The following is a 12,913-nucleotide window of genomic DNA, read 5'->3' as shown; positions in this document are numbered from 1 at the left end:
ACAATGTCACTGAATTCACTGTTAATAAGTCACCTGAACAGTTTATAATACTGCACATACTATTATTTTATTTTTGCAATGGTATCATTTTTGAAAGTGCTCAGGACCTGTGCAACAAGAGTTATGCTTAAAAAGTGAACATATTTGAATTTGAACGAATTTGTTTTCCCCATGTGGGTCCTGATGATGCAGGACAACTGATAAGGAGTTACCTGCCCATCTGTATAATCTCATGTTTACTCCTCAAGGTTCGTCAGTAAAAACGACAGTGTGAACGGGCACCAGACTACAACGAATTTTCATTTTAGCCCTTGGTCTGGAACAAATGAACCGACGTACATGTGTGACTACAGCAGCAGGTGTTTTTTTTTTTTTTTTAAAACTACCTGTCTGGCCATTGGCAGGTTCAGCGCCATTGTTACAGCCTGTCTGTGAGCAGTTGTAATTGTGCTGTCTGTGTCAGTAGCGAGTCAGTCGGAGCGGAGTCTCTGTGGCAGCTGACCATCGCTCTTCGCTATGAATTCTGGGCGGACTTGTTTTATTAAATTCTGACCTGTAACTACGTATGTATATACATGCATATACATATCTACATGTAGATATGTATATCGATGTTATTGTCAAAACTCTGCAGTGGTACAGTATCTGGAAGACCCAGACGACACAGACCACCTGTCGCTTGTTCTTATTTTTTGTTTGTTTGTTTGTTTTTGTTTTTCTTCTCATTTTCAGCCGTCGACTCTTGACATCTTCAAGCTAAAGAGCATCTAAACCCAACAAAGGTAGGTCCTTTGCATGTTTTACATAAATTTTCCTTTCTTCGTCTCGGGGAAATGCACAAGTTACAAACACTTTGTTCGCGTCTGGTCTAAGCAGCGAGACTTCACTGAGCTTTCTCGTTATATTGTGCTGCACAGATGCGAACGCTTTTCCAAAAAGGAAATGTTAAGATAACGATAACGAACTTTCTCAGCGTTTGCTTTCGATCACCCTTTGGTTGAACTTGTCAACTTCCTTTTATTCCAACAAAACTATATAAAAAAAACGACTGTTCAAGCCTCGAAAAAAAAGACTGTTGTCTATTTTCATGCAACTGTTTGCATATTTCATATATATATATGTATATATATAGTCCATCATGTTAAAAAACACTGGTTTTAAATATTACGCCGTGTCAGTTGTGGAAATGACATCTTGACATGACATTTTTTATGGCATGCATCATCTGACACTATGTTTCTCTAAGCATCAGTTCCCCTCTAAAAACAAGAGAAATATAATGATGATGTAGGCAACAATCAGTGTTATGCAAGCAAGGCTGGATCTGTTCAGGATGCACAAAAGAAAATATTTTCCCTATGTGTTAGTAAATCTTCTTTCGACTCATAGAAATAGAAACCTCTGTTGACAAACTCTTCTCTTGTCTGAGAGGGCTGACCAATAAGGGACAGGAACAATAGGTGCTGCCTTAGTTGACTCACTTACAGAAGGCTGTGCTGTGGTTGTACATGATGTAGAGGTGGATGCCTCTCCATTGGAAAGACAGACATGGTTATAACTGTTCTATGTGTTGGTCAAAAACACATTATTTTTAATAAATACCAAATGCCATACCAAACATGCAACTGTTATTTGCATTACTAAAATTAAACTAAAATTATGTAACAAATCTGCAAAACCAGGGCGGCACGGTGGTGCAGTGGTTAGCACTGTCGCCTCATAGCAAGAGGGTTCCAAGTTCGAATCCCGGTCTGGGCCCTTCTATGTGGAGTTTGCATGTTCTCCCTGTGCCTGCGTGGGTTTTCTCCGGGTACTCCGGCTTCCTCCCACAATACCAAAAACATGCACATTAGGTTAATTGGCTACTCTAAATTGCCCCTAGGTGTGAATGTGAGAGTGTGTGGTCGTCTGTCTTTGTGTGTTGGCCCTGCGATTGACTGGCGACCAGTCCAGGGTGAACCCCGCCTCTCGCCCGTAGTCAGCTGGGATAGGCTCCAGCTCCCCCGCGACCCTGACGGATAAGCGGTATAGAAAATGGATGGATGGATCTGCAAAACCAAAAATAAGGGATCAAAGGGCTCCCATAATTATATTTTTAAAAAATGCTTTTTTTTCTTAGTAGTGTGCGAAAGTGTGTGTGAGGTTAAAATGCTGATATGAAGTTATAATTTTGTGGGATTAGTGGAGTGTACCCTCATGAAAAAAAGTAATCTGTGTCAAGAATTAATACAACTAAAGAGTGTTTGGATAAGGCTGAGTCATGTTTTAAGTCCTTCTGTAAATGAAGTACTACTAATGTACTTCATTAACAGAAAGTATGTATCGGGTTTACTTTTTCAAAGTACAAATACAGTGATACAATACATTTTAAGTGTGTTGTAATACAATCAAATAATGCAATTAATAGTTATAAAAGACATGTGGATGGCTTACAGCTATTGAGAGGGCCTGAAATAAAGTCATAGTTTTCAGCATCTTTTTGATTTAATGATAAAAACAACGTTTTATTCATCTTGTTAATGTCTTGTAATGTTTACATTGTCACAGCAGCACAAGGATATCAAAAATAAAGGTGCAAGTAAAAAGATACACAAAGTAAAAAAATATGAGGATATTTACACCCTTTTTTTTTACACTAACTAACTATCAAAACACACGACACATCCATTTACAGAATTTCACAATTTTTAAATAGTTAGCAGTAAAAAAAAAATGACAGGTTCAGTTTGATGTGGAGTGCATGGGGTCTGCTGGATGCAGTGCTGGTTGTCCCACAGCAGCAGGGAGGAAGGGCCTGCAGTAACGCTCCTTCACACACTTGGGGTGAAGCAGCCTTCCACTGAAGGAGCTGCCCAGGGCTGTCAGAGTCTCACATGGGGGGATCAGAGAGGAGCTTGACTATCTTGGCTATTCTTCTCTCTTCCACCGCCTGCACTGTGTCAAGGGGGTCCATCAGACAGAGCTGGTCTTCCTGATGATTTTGTCCAGTCTCTTCCTGTCTGCAGTAGAGAAGCTGCTGCCCCACCACTTCATAGAACAAGGCAGATACTACTGATGCTAGTCAAAAAATGTCCTGAGGAGTGCCCCCTGCACTCCAAAGGACCTCAGTTTCCTCAGCAGGTAGGTCCTCAGAAGTCCACAACAGTCTCCTCACCAAGCCACGAAGTCCTGGATCTGTACTTTGTATCATTCTCTTCAGTTATGAGGCCAACGGTCGCAGAGTCATCAGACAACTTCTGCAGGTGGCCAGTTGAGTTGTGTCTGATGTCCACAGTGTAGGACCCTGTGGGGCCCACATGCTGCAGACCACCATGTCGGACACACAGTTCTGTGTCTTCACATACTTTGAGCTGTGGGTGCGGCAGTCCAGTAGCCATATTGTAAGGTGCTGGTCCACCCCTGAGTGCTCCAACTTGTCCCTCAGCAGCACAGGCTGTATGGTGTTGAAAGCACTGGAAAAACATGATTCTCACAGTGCTCCCAGGCTTGTTCAGGTGATAGAGGGCCTTTGCAGGAGGAAAGTGACTGTGTCATCCACCCTAATGCCAGGCTGGTAGACGAACTAGAGTGGGTCCATTGATGGGCTCACCTAATGGTGAAGGTGTATGAGGACCAGCCTCTCCAGAGTCTTCATAAGGTGAGATGTCAGTGCCACCAGCCTGCAGGTGTTCAGGTCCTTGGGGTGCAGTAGGATCATTTGGTGCAGCTGAGATGGACAGAGTGTCAACAAGTGGCAACATGTACAGTGCACAGTCAGAGAGTCCAACTTTTCTTCATGACTGATTAAGACATCATGGTCAATTGCATCAGTCTCTGCATTTAAGTCACACTGAGGTCGCTGATTATTTTTAGTGCAGTAGTGTCAAGGCAGTGCTGTGTTCTAAAATCTGACTGAAATTCTTCCAGGATATTATTTTTTTTCTTCAAGAAAGCAGTTTTTGCTCTGAAATTATGTTTTCATTGGTCAGTGCGTTACCTCATGTGCATTACTGTATTATTTTGGGTTTCTTTAGTACAGCCTATATCAGTGGTTTTCAAGGGATCTGTGAAGATGCCTGTTTGAAAAGATGTATTTATAATCTTCAGTGGCAGTGACCATTTTATTTATATAACACGTTATTACAAGTAAATTCAATGCACTTTCATTGAAAGACAGCACAGAAAAACGAGTAAAGCAAAAATAACAAAACATAAGCATGACTGAAAGAAGAAACATCAACACAATCACAATAAAGGCCACACAGACACACGCATGAATGGGGACACAGTTGTGGTGGACCTCAGATCAGCAGGCAATTTGTTCCAGACAACAGGACCACAGTAACTATGAGCACACTTTACTCAGAATTGGATCTAATTCAGGCACAGCTAGAAGTCCTCCATCTGATGACGTGATTGCCCTGATTGCAGTTGCCACTCCTACTGCCGTTACAATTTTTAGGACATGAAACACTGTGGAACACTCACTACAAAATGTTGTAGGCAAAGTGGAAAAATAGGCGGGAGTGGGGCAACATGGGGTAGTTGCAAGATTGCTTGTTCCTCCAATAAGGAATGAGCTACAGTGATTATCGCGCATATTGCACATGCTCAGTTAGCCCCTGGCTCCTTCCTGGAAGAAAGCAGCCCCGTGTGACCCCTCCCTCTGCAAGAAATACTTTCCAAGGTAAAAAAGTATTTTTTATTATTATTAGAGTTTTTGTTATATCGCTTGAACTGTTTGCTTGAAGAATTGTAAAGCCATATCATTATAATCTGCATTTTCTTAGCTTCAAACAGGCATAGCTAGCATGTGTCAAAGCTATTGTGTCAAGCTAGCATAGCAAGTTTCATCATGGGTGTAAGTGCAACATGTTGCAACTGTCCCTTATCACAACATTAATGTAAAAGCTTGTCATAATATAACAAAATTGCAATTGCATGGATTAATTGCATGGATTAAGTATGTTCCTTTTTACTTATAAGTAAATAACTTTTTAAACATCAGACTAGGCCACAATGTAGCTTACATTTTATCTGTTCTGTATTTTTCAGTATGCTATGAGAGAGGAAGTGCACAACACAAGGTAGGGGTGTCCCTCTACCTGTTCTGACATTAGCAGCAAATGTCGTAAAGGCTCACGGCAGGACAGTGAGGTCTGTTGCATAGGACCATTTGCCTTGCAGAATTTCTAAAAACTGCAGGTGATCTCTTCTGTGGTCTGAGCAAAATGATGTTAAATAATGATTTTATTGGATTTTAATGAATGTCACAACTGCCCCGTGCACTGTTGCAACCATCTCTTTTTTGAGGCTAACTATACTCTTTACTAAACAGAAAGGTTTTAAGTCTGGTCTTAAAAGTGGAGGTGGCGTCTGCCTCTCGAACTCAGATTGGCAACTGGTTCCACAGTAGAGGTGCCTGATAGCTAAAGGCTCGTCCTCCCGTTCTTCTTTAATGAATTCTGGGAACTGCAAGTAAACCTTCACTCTGTGATCTGAGTGTTCTATTGGGTATATATGGGACTATTAGATCCTGCAGGTATGGTGGGGCTAGTCCATTTAGGGCCTTATATGTAATGAGGAGAATTTTAAAGTTTATTTGGAATTTTACCAGAAGCCAGTGAAGGGAAACTAAGAGATATGATCCCTTTTGCTGATTCCTGTCAAAACTCTAGCTGCTGCATTCTGGAAAGAAGGCGGTCTTAGAGATCTGTTTAATGCGATGGATAAATGACACATCCTGATCAGAGATAACGCCGAGGTTCCTTGAAGTCGTACTGGAGGCCAAAGTAATGCCGTCCAGTGAGAGAATATTATCAGCTATTCTAGTTCTGAGATGGTTGTGGCCAAAACAAATTACCTTGGTTTTGTCTGAGTTTAATAGTAAAAAATTGGAGGCCATACAGTCCTTTATGTCCTTAAGACATGCCTGAAGTCTGACTAATGGCTCTGTTTCTTCAGGCTTTATGGATAAGTACAGCTGGGTATCATTCAGAGGGAGCATGTATAACTCAGATGATAATAATACATAACTTTGCTTCAGCTTCGCCATCTAAGAATCTCTTTTGAGCAAAAAAATGTCTCTTAGTTTTTGTTAAGATTATGTTAGCATTGAAAAGCACACAGTAGCAGTCAGAAAGCAACACAAAAGGACATTCTCATATTGCCTGGTTGAACTCAAAGAGTGAAGCAAATACAAGCCTGGAGTTCTAAAGGGATCCACTCAGTCTTTATATCTGCAGAAGAGGGGATTAAGTGACACCTTTTTGTTGGTTCCTACAGGCAGAGAAAAAGTCAGGGAATTGCCTTCATTTTTGCCTTCCACATCTTTCTGTAAGAACGGCAGACAGAGGTGGATGAGGAGGTTCCTTCGCTGTATCTGGTTCTGTGTTGCACAGAGGTGCTGTTTTACATTGTGACGTAGAAGCTGAATGGAATGGAAGTCTTCTTCAGGCAGTTCAGTGTAGTGAAGTGTTTTCTGTAGAACAGAATATCTCCGCTGTCATGGAATAACTTCATAGATCAAGGCAACAAAAAAAATTATTCATCTAGACTAGGGCAGACATTATAAAAAACATTAGACTAATTAAGAAAAGGTTTTACAAGTCAAAAGGTATATATACATGTATTGTAGAGCTGCAACCTCTGCAGCTTATTACTACTGACACTAGTAACTGTGTAAACAGTTGAAGCATACCATTTTAATCTGAGTGATTGCCACTGATGAAGTTGATTGAGTTGAGTTGACAGCACAGATGATGGCTTCTTCTATGCGAGCCCTCTGTGCCACAAATGGAATCAGTACACTTTTAAAGACCTGACCGACCCCAACAGCGCCAGATGAAATTAGAATCAACAAAGCCAATCCACGAGTGAAGGTGGCCAAAAATTATTTTGTTTCAGTCATACAGTGAAATCCACTGAATTTTGGAGAACTCATTTCAATTATCATTTTCAGTCTGAACACCTACCACAGAGGGTTCTAACTATGTTTTCATCATCCGTTTCTATTGTGCCTCTGTTTGGCCAGAGATTCATTTGGAATGTAGCACCAATTAAACAATTAAGTCTATCATTAATAACTCATCAGTGAAGTTTAGGCCTAACATCTTTGTGTGCAGAATGCTATAAAATAAATGAAGGATGTAAAGATAATGATAATAATAATAAACAATAAACAACAAATTGGCTTATCCCAAAACCATGCAAACCTTAGTTTTGTCAGATTTGTTTGTTGTTCTGATTTTTTACAATGTCCCATTAGTTATGCAGCACTCGGTTGTATTAGAGTTCAGACAATTTGGCAATTTTCCAAATGTCCAAATAAAGAGCTACCATTGTAAACGAAGGGTTTGTGTGTGAGAGTGTATGCCTGTATATGGGGAACTCAAAGAGAGGAGAGATGTCCAACACAGAAAGATTAATTTTTCTTAGTAAAAGGCTACAGAGGAAAAGGAAAATTATTATTTGGATGGCAGTAAGGTCTTAGGTTATCATATGGATATTTTTTTGGAGGAGATAATTGTTCCTCCCTATCAATATTTGAGGAAATTAATCATTATCTTTGGAATAAAGGCTTATTAGATCATTCTGATAGGCCTGCCCGGAGGCTGTCTCCATGACGTTCAGCATTGTTTCAGAACCATGGACAGCGCTGAGATAGGGGGAAAGAGAGAGAAAACAAACAGCTCTCAGGTGAGTGTTAAGTAAGAGAATGATTAGATGGGCAAGCTGCTCTGGAGGACAGCCATGTGGTAGGACAGGTGGACAGAACCTCTCTGGAGGTTGATGTTATTGACATGGCCACTTAAGGGTGAGCAATGTAGGTGGTACTGATGGGGATCAGGTGCAGGACTTGGTCTCCATTAGTTGGAGATGACAGACTTGAGGCGTGAAGGCTGGAGGCTAGCGTGCTACAACTTAGCCAACAAACAAAACATGACACATGAGGGGAGTCTCTTTCAACATAAAATTGGAAATTGCTAAATTGGAACCCAGAAGCACAACAGTAGCACTTTGTGTGGAGACTACAGCTGTGTACGTTGCAGAAAATCAGCAAGGAGACTGTAACACACAGGTAGAGGGAGGCAATGTGTTCCAAATGCCATCCTCTCCTCCACTCTGCCACACCCTCTCCCTCATATGTGACAGCAGTCTTCTGTGGTACAGTAAAGGAGCAGGCGACTGTTTTGTTTTGTTTTTCTATTTAAAAAAGCTGATTTGATTAAAACCAATGCATCGTAGTTTGAGTGGCTTTGTGGTTTTGAGTCTGAGTCAACAGAACAAGTATACAAGTAAAACAATAAGTAAACAGCAGTGTAACTAGAGATGCACTGATCCAACTTCTTCTGTTCAATTACTCTGTTTCACTAATTACAATAAAGAGGTACACAGTGGCTTGCCATCTTGAGAGAGTGAAATAGATGTTGGTCTCACAGAAAACAGCTTTGAAGTTGATGAAAATACACGTACTGTAGATGGAACACAGAGTAAGTTTTTGATACCTAGTGTAAACCTATGGACTTTACAAATTTCCACTGGGTCTTGGAAAAAAGTTCTTATTGTTATCATGTAAAAAATGATCATGTAAGTGAGTTTGTGATTTACATAATGTTAATATAAAGTTGATATGATATGAAATGGGCACAAAAGTAGTGAGCTAACATGATTCACATGATTCCACCATGGCAAGCTCAGAGGACCATATATTCCCTTAAACCCCTAGAGGCCAGATTTGTTCTGAACGGCAGTAAATGCATGTGTCACCATGAAGTTAAAAAGCGATTTAACGTTATAATATTTGATTATATTTTTTTTTTTTATTGTGATATCTTTGTCCATTTTTTTCTCCAAATGAATGTAATACTCAGAAACTCATTACTAAAATGTTTGAAGAAGTTGCGCAACATTGCCATAGTATGGGCGAGCAGAGAGTGGTAGAATCTACTGTATTGTGAGTCTTTTGGAAACTTGCGTGGGAATGGCATTAGCTGAGGCTTCAGTTTAAAGATAAGTACAGTTCTGTTTGGACTAACACATGCAAAAGCCTTGCTAAAAATATTTTTGCAATGAATTGATATTAAGTTGAGACCACTGGTGGGTAGCAATGAGTTACATCCACTTTGTTACATGTTCTGAGTTTTACTTGTTGAAGAAATTTTAATCCAGCATTTTACTCTTACTTCAGTATACTTAGGGAAAGATCATTTCTGTTACTATGTTACAATTGTAGACATTCACCACTACACTTTTCTTTCTCTATTATTTTATACACTCATGCATATTCTGTTAAGAGACAGGTAGTCAACTGGTCCCAGGTCTGCTAGGGCTCTGTTATCCTGTGCACCCACACCTGTACAAGACCTTGGTCAAAGCAGCTTAATGACTGAAACAACAGCAGAAGCATGGCTTTCACATAGCCCTAGCAGATAGTATTTATATAGGAACTAACAGCAAATCGTGCAGTGGCCTCTCTTGTGAAGGACATGAGGCTTGAAAACTGTTCGTGCCTTGCCTCACATTTGTGCATTGCTGCAATAATTATATATATATATATATATAATATTTAAATTTTGTATTTCCAGGTTTGAATCCCGAGGTGGGCCCTTCTGAGTTCTGAGAGTTTGCATGTTCTCCCTGTGCCTGCATGGGTTTTCTCCCACAATCCCAAAAAGATGCACATTAGGTTAATTGGCTAGTTAACACTGCCCCTAGGTGTGAGTGTGTGCATGTGGGGCCTTTCTGTGTCAGCCCAGCAAGGAAACACTTCCAGGCAAATCAAATAATGGTGATCTTTTCTTTATAATGTTCTGCAGGGTAATCTTGGGTCCTGTCATTCTCGTGGATGTTACTTTGAGACCAGCCACCCATCTAAATACTACTTCAGTCCAAGTACACCCACTCATGTCAACGACTGTCCCTGAACCGCTAATGTAGCTTCATGCAGCTAGCCTCAAGCAGAGATGACTAGCAACAGTTTAATCAGTTTATTAGATTGCATGGATGTGAAGACAGGCACAAGGTACCAAAGGGGTTGTATTAATCCTGTTAATTAATAATATGTGTGAACTTAACATGAATTAAACCAATCTGTGTCATCTCCCATTCCCTTTAAATGCCAGGTGCACCTACACCATACATCTAAATATTAATTACATTTCTTGCTGTGATCCCCTGTCAGCAGAAATGATAACTGTGTCCCTCTCTCTCTTAAGAGACAAACTGTGCACCCAGTCCACAGCAGTTTAATCACTGGTGATTTAAGTCTCCTGACAAGCAAACAGGATTTCCCAGGGTCTAATGTTAAAGCTGTGTGTTCAATACAAAAAGGTCAACACACACAATCCAGATTCAAACAGTGTACACGTAAAACAGCAATTCTCCTGGTTAACCCTGTAAGACCCAAATATAGAAAAAAATGAGCAAAAGATATTTTGACTTCTCAGATATCGTTTTAAGAAGCCTCTGATGTAGAAAATAAAGATTTTTCAGATGTTTAACATTTTAGTAAGTTTTTAGGTAAATGCTGTAATATGGCAACGTTGGGCCTAGTTGGGAGCAGAATTTCTGTAACAGATATACAGAACATTTAAGCATTCATTTGCAGGGTTGATTGCTTACTTAGCCCCATAACAGTATATATAATCATTAATCACTGTTAATCATTATCAATAATCACACAACAATCATAGTTTTATGAAAAAGCATTTATTAATAAAATTATTGGACAAAATTGTATCCCACATAGTGGATTCCACATTCAGGGAGTTTGACTAGCTATGGGACACAGGTGAAGTATTGTCTGCGTAGATCTTGTAGTTTTGACCCTCTGGAAGTGTGGAGGCGAGCTTCATCACAACATCAATGGACAGTCCAAGTTGAGATTTGGCTTGTCGTATTCCATCTACGTTCCCTTGGTACACGTCAAAGTCACAGAACTCCTTTTTCAGCCAGCGAAACCTGTCACAGGACACAGTGTGGTTTTTTTTGTTGAGACTTGACGTCCACATCATCATTGACTGGGCAGTCAGTGGCTTGGTGGTTTTCTTTGTCCGTTTCACCTGCATCTTCATTCTCTGAGTCATTTGCATCAGTGTCATCTGAGTCCATTTCAAAATCACTCTCTCCACTTTGGACTGCAGCAATCACATCCTGCACACGTGGCATTCTGAAATGGAAAAAGTAAATAAAATAGAATTAAATATGTGAATAATACATATGGGTCTTATATTGTAGTAGATAAACTGAAAGATGTGTCGAGAGTAGAGATCTAAGTATTATCCATCAAAGCAAATGCTAATCAAAATTCCACTACATTCAAACAATACTGTCTGGCTGTCCTATCATGCTCTTTACTTATCATACTAAAAGGAACACATGCATCCCCCCCAGAACAATTACAGGTTCGCATTCAAGACTACTCACACTTGTCCCTTACAAAAATACAGGCATCCCTAGGCAAGATCAGGCAAGATCCCTAACAAAAATCCAGAACATTCAGAGTCAAAGTTTTTCTCCTAATGTTACAAACTGCTACTTGGGGAACACTAGTAAAAAAAATCTCAGGATCATTTACAATAGAAGTTAAAAAACAAAAAACTACAAAAGGATACAGGGAATTTCAGATACTGCCTGAGCTGCATGAGTGCTTTTAAAATATTGATTTTTATTCTGTGTGCTCCATTCTGTTAATATTATAACTGAACTGAAAAACTGAAAAATCAGTGCAGGGCACAGGATTAGAACTTGGAAAGTTTGTTTTATATCAGTGAATATGAAATAGCTGGTGTAAATGCAAAGACCTGACCTGCGATGTCCAGAAAACAGATCCAGATACAGAGTGCATGTTAATACTTGATAAAAACAAAGGCAAAATTTTCTGTTGTTAATCCTTTGTTCATACTGATACTAAATAAGATTTTGTGTAACATGGAACAATTATTGTTAAAAATCATTTCTAAGCACACTCAGACACATGAATGTCCTTGGTTTAGCAGGTATTAGTCCTTTGAAAAGGGAGTAGGCCTTGGTGAGAATTCCACATAAATATTCATGTTTGAGTTCAGAAAATTGATAATGTGGTTTTCAAAAGACGCTGTCTGACTATGATGATGACAAACTGATGTCATTTAATCAGGATCTGATTCAGCAGGCTTTTTCATTCTTTTGTTTGCAATATCATTTACATTTAGATGTGTTTTACATGAGTATGGTGTTTATAGCTGTGCAGAACAAAATGTACACATATTGCAGTAAAATCACCATGGCAGCTGTCATTGGGTTCCAGCTGTTTGATCAGTTTCTAACAAAGGAGCATCTCCACGATTTGCCCTCTCTCCAAAAGACATCATCACTGTATTCTGTCTGCTTGCAGTGCAGCTTGAGGAGAAAGTGGTTCAAATTCAAAATTAATCCTGGTCTGTGTAATATCATTATTATTATTCTCATTAGGAAATAGGTATAACATGTCAGAAACTGCTGTTTTAAAGACAGTCACAAATGTGATGCTGCTTATTAATTTGTGTCGCACACATTCTTTCATACATGTATGTACATGTATCTACTGACTGTAAAATGACATCAACGCCATTTAATCTGCTGGGACAGTTACATCCTTGCTCATGTAAGCTGAAATAAAATATTCAAAGAAGCCAGATTGAGTTTATACGAGTCCTTTTTCTTCCAGATCATCATTGGCGCTAATGGCAAGCTTAAAAGGCCACCACAGTGTGTGAATCTGAAGAACATGGCATTACTTTTTCTGAGTGAAAGATGGAAGACTGCTCCTCCACCCCTTCTTTGTGCAGCTGCGTATATAGAACAACCTAAAAGCACGACCTGAAAGCACAACCATTATATGTCTATATATGTATCCAAACGCATTGCAGTTCATTCTCCCTGTTTTAATTCACTGTCTAGCTTACCCAACCAT

General features: G+C 39.6%; 1 protein-coding gene and 1 long non-coding RNA gene across 2 annotated transcripts in view; one reads left to right on the top strand and one right to left on the bottom strand.

Moving 5' to 3' along the window:
* The first annotated feature begins 401 nt into the window (after positions 1-401).
* npffr1l2 (neuropeptide FF receptor 1 like 2) overlaps positions 402-12,913 on the top strand; it is a 29,070-nt gene continuing 16,558 nt past the window's right edge. The window contains exons 1-2 of the mRNA XM_046386277.1: positions 402-563; positions 733-782. The gene's annotated coding sequence lies outside the window, so the exon portion shown is untranslated. The remainder of the gene's footprint in view (positions 564-732; positions 783-12,913) is intronic.
* The window catches only part of LOC124057782, a 1,110,263-nt gene continuing 1,100,754 nt past the window's right edge, over positions 3,405-12,913 (bottom strand). Inside the window, exon 3 of the long non-coding RNA XR_006843162.1 lies at positions 3,405-3,452. This is a non-coding gene — a long non-coding RNA (uncharacterized LOC124057782). The remainder of the gene's footprint in view (positions 3,453-12,913) is intronic.

This window comes from Scatophagus argus, chromosome 4 (assembly GCF_020382885.2).
Source record: "Scatophagus argus isolate fScaArg1 chromosome 4, fScaArg1.pri, whole genome shotgun sequence".
Classification (NCBI taxonomy): Eukaryota; Metazoa; Chordata; class Actinopteri; family Scatophagidae; genus Scatophagus; species Scatophagus argus.
Note: the sequence above shows the minus strand (reverse complement) of the source record. Positions and strands in the feature narration are given on the sequence as shown.